Below are 7,047 nucleotides of genomic sequence, written 5' to 3' on the forward strand. Positions count from 1 at the left end.
GCAAGCAAAACACGTACTTGTCTTTTGAATATCCCAGCTTATGTTTTAGTGTGTGCAGTTCGAACACGATTCTTGAGAAGCACTACTTGACTGTTACAAGTATGTGATGTACAATTACTCAGCACAGCCGACAGATCCAAACTATTGCAGACTGGTACTTACCACACAATGCAAATCTAATCATGCCGCAGGATTTTTTTTTATTTGCTTGGGTTGCCACACGGCATAATGTCAGTATGCCTCAGGATTGTAGAGGTGGATGCCGAATACATATTAAGGAGGGGGAAGGGGTGGGGGGGGGGCTTTTATTATTTGTAGGGGTGGAAGAATATTTGAAGTTTTGGATATGAATCGAACGTTACATGCTAACTATTCGTATTCTAAAATAATCAACTATTCAGCATTTTTGATTAAATAAACCTAGCCAAATACTTCGCAGTAACCGACTGTTAAAGTTGTTACTGTTCACCATCTGCTAACAAAGTATCCCAAATTATCACAAGTGAAACAACAAAAGTTTTCGAAGCAATGCAGAAACAAAATTGGTAATGCAAACTGTGTTTTTGGTTTCATGATTGAAGGCTACATCACAACTCCTGATTTTTGATTATAGTCTATCATTTATTTTTATTGACAGTCTGAGCATGTAAATTTTTTATAACCAGTGATTTTTTTTCTTGCAACCTGTCCTTTTACATGTCTTTACAGCAAAATAGTCCTTCTGCAGCTTTTGTCTTCTGTTTTTTTTTTTCTGCCACAACCATTTATTTAGTACTTTTTTACAGCTAGTCATACAGCAGCTATTTATTCTTAGAACTCTTGTTTGCCACCAGGCTCGAAAGATTTTGAGAGGTGTTTGTGCAGTTTTTTAAGTCACAATTAGTGAACTTGTGTTTAAAAGTAATCCTAATCTTCCCTGATAGTTAGCAGTATTTTTCTTTTTTTTTGTAGTCAGTACAAGCACGGTGCTTAATTATATCAAGATAAATAAGCCTGCTGTAAATGTATTCATCTGTATTCGACTATTCGACACTTACTATTCCCATTAGAAAAAATTTACATTTGCCAACCTCTAATTATTTGCATTGAAGTAGTGAAGAGTTTGACGAAAGCTCGTCTGGTCTGGTCGAAAGAGGCATGTAAGTAGTTTAAACACAAATCATGAAAATGAAAAATTAGAGATGGTTCAACTGGAGCTTTGTTCACAATCATGGCTCTCAGGTAGGAGCTAAAACATTTATACCATTTTTTTGTGGTCGGCATTCGATTTTCAATTGATTATTATAATTAATTGCATTCATCTAGTCCTAAAGAAGAGGCAATGTATTTGGAGTACTACTCTGAATTTAGTTTCTATTGCCAAGTTTTTTTTTATGTAACTTTATTCACCACACAGGTACAACTGATACATATTCATTCCTTCAAGGACGTCACCACTAGTGGAGGGTGTTATTCTGCGCTTGCACAATTATTTTCAGAGATTTCCAGCAAATATGTAGTCCTCATAAACAGTACCTAAATAATTTTAGCCTATGTGGTTATTCATTGACCATGTTAATGGATAGTTACCTTCCGGTTAACCTCCCTGCCTTTCGCATCTCATTTATCTCTCTCTCTCTCTCATGTAGTCTTCATCAACTACCGACACGACGCGGCCTTGGCAAACTTGCGAGCTCACAAATTTGAGCATGCAGTAACCCCCCTCCATATTTGTCTTGATAAAGGCTTCTCCTTTGGTGCTACTCTCGATCCGCCCTGTTTCCTGTGATTACCACCATGGGCTTCAAGGCAGACAACCTCAGGAAAACGTTTCATGCACAAACGTGGCTCTTTCCCACTTTTGCTGATAAAGACGAATATTGAAAGCAAGGGTGCCATACCAGGCATGTTGGTCACAGACAGAACTGCAGGGGGGGGGGGGGGGGGTTCTGAAAGTATTCATCTAGTGGACACATCCATTTCATCTGTTGCTGAAACGTTGATTGACTGGGGCACCTGTCTCCCTCTCACGTGTGCCCCAGCCCAGCCAATCAGAACTTAAGCAGCAGTTGAAATGGTTATGTCCATTTCGTTGACACTTGCAGAATACACCCCCTGTGCTCTGTCCTATCTTTCTGCCCGTCCCCATGTAATTTACTCAGTAAACTACTTGTTCATATGTTGGTTACCTTAATCAATGTTCAAATAGCTCAACGCTTAAATAGGTATGTACAAGTAAGGCACTATAAACCCAAGCAGTTAGGTTGGTGATTGCCACCATACAGACTCAACCAATGGCTTCACTGTAGCTTTCCATGGTAACTTTACTGCACTTTGAATGTAGAGAAGGCGGAATATAAAAATAGACTAGCATTTCTCTAATGTGCATCACCCCCTCCACTTTGTGTTGTTACAATCAGTATATTCAACCCAAACGAAGTCCTAACAAAAAGGAACTGTGACACTAATTTCATTTCACTGCCTCATTTTTAGAGGTGTAGCAAGATTCTTTAATTGCATTACCAGTTGTTACTCAGGTTTCAGCTATCAACTCCTTATGGCACGTTTGAACGTTACCTGAACTGAGTAAACGGCACAGATTGCATAATTTCTCAATACATTTGCACAGCTTCCTTCACCTTTAGTTTTGAATTAAAGCCAGCATTTCTCTTGTGACCATCTTTAAAGAGCTTGCAGTAATTTATACCTAACATAAAAGATGGGTGCTTTGTAGTGCTAGCATGCTGTCCTAGAGTATATTGTTGTATGGAAAATGTGCCGACACACAAGCCCGACAAATGCCACATCAAGCATTGGTGTTTGCTACTCCACCTGGTGTTTCAATTTTACAGCATGTGCACATTTTACCTGTGCACCAGTAAAAAGGGTCCAAAGCTCTTCCTGAAAACTCTCACAAGCACTTATCACAATCAATTCCCCATATAAGTGGTTTTGCTGAAGAGAACACAGGGATACAAGCATAATTAGACACTGAGGAATGTGGGTAGGAACACTTTATTTTCAGCACACATGTTTTTTTTTGATGAACTGCTTCTATACTGGTGAAATCTGTGCTTTTAATAAAAGTACACCATGCTGCTTCACCACTCCATGCCAACTGCAAGTATCCTGTACCAGGAAGTCAAACCAAGACGTGGGATGTTCAGTCTGTAAAAAATAAAAACGAGTTTGAAACGTTGACGTGTAAAAAGTAAAGCACACTCAAGAAAAACAGCACAAGAACAAATCCAACGAATCAGAATTACATTTGAGAGCAAACATATAGTTTCTATGGCACAGTGAAGGAACCTTATTCCTCCGACATTTTTTTTTTTTTGTGAGGAAAGATGAAAGTGCACGTGTTCTATCTCATTTTGTGTATCTTTCATCTTTTCACACACAAAAAGATGTATTAACGTGCCCAACTGTCTTTGCATATCCATTTCTCTGCTCTCACACCATAATACCTACAGTTAAAGGTTGTAGTAATGCTTAGCTTGAATGAACCAACACCAACTATGAGCACTGTGCTACTAAACATGGCAATGTAAGTCAAGTTCAAGCACAGCACATTCATGTGCTATATACGTGTGCTCTTGATTGTAGGTAAGATAAATAAAAGGAAGGCATGTTAATAAGAATGGTCCTTGATGTGCTATGCAGAAGTGCTCTCCTATTTGGACAGAAGTTAAGCGCAACCGCAATGAACAAGACAACTTATACAGCATTTCAAATCTAGGGACTCGATGTGCTGGAAATTTTTCTGAATTCACGGTAAAAAATCTAGATGCTAAAGACGACACATATATAAACAGGTCTCTGCTCAAACTGGTAATGCTATGTGTAGCTTAGTTTTACAAAATGTGCCCTACCACTGGTCTCCCAAGCTGAGGCTGCAGTCCAGTTGCAACTGCAAATCACTCAATTATGTCTACGGCACACTTGAGCAAAATGCAGACAAAAATTACTGCACCACTGAGAATGTACTAGAGGCTTCAACAAAGCAGCTGACAGCCTGCATGGACTGGAGCAAAAGAAGCGCGTTTTGGGTCTAGGTGTGCACAGCTTGCAGTTGCTCCATGGATGCTATTTAATATATTTACATATTTCACTTACTTGTTGGTTTCAGACAAGAAATATAATGTATTTTGTATCCTTTCCACTGTTAAATACTCAAACCCAGGATACCACAGGTCTGTTTCTGGCATCTGATTTCTTCTCAGAAAACTACCCCTCTAAAAAAATTTCACAGGTACTTAACCCCAACCTCTCTTGAGTAGAGCCTGGTTTTTTAACATGACAAGGCCACTAATTACACAGTGACTCTTTGCGATGAGATGTACGTAAGCACTTTAAAAGGAAAGGAAAATTTAATAGCAGTATGACAGGTACACAACAAAGCAAAGTGCCAGTTTTCACCCACGTATTCAATGTTTGCTTGTCTACTGGCGTTTACCCTACAAAAATGCAACAGGCGAAGCTGACTGCACTGTTTAAATCAGAGGACAGAAATGACATGTCAAATTATCGGCCGGTGTCAGTGCTCCCTGTCATTTCAAAAGGCTTAGCGAATGTTATCTGTAAAAGAGTTGTCTCATCACCAACAGCCAACAAAAGTTGTCGAAACGTCATCCTGGCGCAAAAATGTGCTTTGTTGAGACTAGAACGTTGAGACTGGTAGGGTTCGTCGCTGGCTGAAACCCTACACTCCCGATTCGCGTGACCCCTACCCACTATCGGTATGCTTCACCGCAATACACAAACTGCGGTGATATAACAGTGGTCGAACAGGCTGGTGCAAACGTTTCGACAAGAGAGCTTGCCTTAACCAGCTAGTTTTCATATATGTGAGTACACCTGCCAATACACTTATTACGCTCCTGGGCGCGCGTAATGTGATGGGCGAAGGCGAGTGCGCGCGTACATAGTTAAGGAACATATACATGTCCCGTGATAGCGGCCCCTTTTCACTTTTGGTATGCTTCACTGCAATAATTTTTGGGTAAGCTTCACCGCCTAACACGTCTACTGCGGCGAAGCTGACTTTAGAAAGCCGATTCATTCAACGCATCTTACGAGGCAGGTCCGCTTATCACGCTTGGCAACGTTTGAACACCACACTTACTGCATCAATTTCTTTAGTTATTTTAATTGTATTGTCATCGTCATCCTGCAGCCCGCAGTAGCAGGCTGATACTGCGTCATAATCGTTCCAACTGCATCAGGACAGCGTGTAGCTGGTAAGCGTGCATGCAACAGGCACGGCGGCATTGGCTGTTGTTGGGAAACTTCCGAGACGCTCTTTCGCGCAGTAATGCCATTTGTCTTATTAAAAAGAATGCAGGTGATGATTAAATGAAATGCAGCAAAGCTGTAGAAAAGCAGTAGCAAAGCTGTTCGACCATCTCGCGCAAAAACGCGATTCAACACGATCTGGCGGAACAGCTCACCATGCCAGGATTTTCTTGCATCCTCGTTTTTTCACGCATCATTCACCGCAGCAGAATACGGGATAGTTCTGTACACGTACTAACGATCCTGACAGAGGTGTATACTCACAGGATCAGCTTTGTATGGGATGCCACGACCTATTCCACGGGCCGGCTGCAATTTGACGCGGTCACGAAGCAAAATATGCGCGCAAGATAACTAACGGCAACACATCAAGCAGCTGACAGCCCCAACCTTTTATTGCATGCATATAGAGTGGGAAAATGGATTACTTACTCTGTAAGAAGGCACGGAATACGGACTGCTTCACAACGCGACCGGCCCCGAAAAACAGCCGCCATGAAAATAAACGGACGTGACATCATGGGTTATAGCGGACGTGACGTCATGGGTTGCACCAAACGTTTTGGGCACCTTTTGTTTGCTGCGACCCGGTCGCAGCAGTCACGGCCTTTTTGCCTACATATGTGCAAAAAGGGTGCACAAATGTGTCCGAGATAGCGTCCGTTTCAAGTGAAAAGCTAAATATATACGGGTAATGAATATTCGTTTTACGTTACCTAAAGGACCGCAAATTTCGGTTTCGGCTTTGAAAGCGAAACCTGATCTGCGGTGCAAGTAGCCAATCGGCGTCGTCGCTTAGCCACAGCGTGCACGTGCTTCATTGGCAGCCTGAGTCGACGCGTCTCATGCTATAATCGCCGTAGCTTTGGAACGCCGTCATTTGAGAGCTGTGCGAACACCCGAGAAAAGCAGTCCTCCCCATTGGTAAGCTGCTCATTTATTTCACGCGACTCGCGTACTTACAGTGGTGCAGCTGTCAGCGTAGTGCGTTTTTTTTTACCCCTCCATCAACTTCATCGACCAGGAAGTTCTGCTATTCGCGAAAAACTGATTTTATGGAAGCAGTTAGTAATCGAGTGCCGACGCCATACTGAAGTATGGTCCAAGTGTCCGCCTTTGCCTTAAATTTATATATCTAGATGGTGAAATAAAGGATAAGTGTAATTGCGATCGCATATAAATATAGTCTACTAGCGAATATGTGCGACTTCATGGCGTCTCGGACACTGAGGTAGCGTGCGTTCGCTGTTCATTGTTAATGTGCGCGCAATTTGTTAAGGCGCAAAATGTCCGCGAACTTTATAGTCGTTTTTGGACGTTGCATCAATGCTCGGAAAGGTTTTGGAAGGCAGTCCAAGACATCTGGCGCTAATTAGTCACCGCTTGGGGAAAGAAATATCTGTAATACGTGGCCAGCATCACACTGGAACGCCCAACGTTACTCGTTGGGAACGCCTTCATATTAAAGATGGCGTACGCGCTTTTGAACACTTTCTCGTACTTGCCGGACCGTTGCGCAAATGCGAGAAATATCTGGAGACCCAAATAGTTTATTTTCTTTCTTGTTTTATCAAGCGCGATAGGTATTCAATATATCGGTCTCGATTGGGGCTTTAGCGGAACTCGAGCCATTATTTGCTATCGAGAAATATTCGATCGTGCTTTGCACAGACGCAAAACAGTTATCACATATATAGGCATCTATAATTACCATTTAGATGCACATTTTCCCTGGGAAAATAAACGCGTAGACGCGCGTGCATTACTCAGTAG

General features: G+C 41.9%; 1 long non-coding RNA gene across 1 annotated transcript; it reads right to left on the minus strand.

Annotated features, from left to right (window-relative positions):
- Positions 1-2,978: 2,978 nt before the first annotated feature.
- On the minus strand, positions 2,979-5,814 carry LOC125942758 (uncharacterized). The gene is made up of 2 exons (XR_007465338.1): positions 5,707-5,814; positions 2,979-3,147 (listed from the first exon to the last, which is right to left on the minus strand). It is a non-coding gene; the product is annotated as an uncharacterized LOC125942758 (long non-coding RNA).
- Between the last annotated feature and the right edge of the window lie 1,233 nt (positions 5,815-7,047).

The sequence above is a fragment of the Dermacentor silvarum genome, chromosome 1 (assembly GCF_013339745.2).
Source record: "Dermacentor silvarum isolate Dsil-2018 chromosome 1, BIME_Dsil_1.4, whole genome shotgun sequence".
NCBI lineage: Eukaryota > Metazoa > Arthropoda > Arachnida > Ixodida > Ixodidae > Dermacentor > Dermacentor silvarum.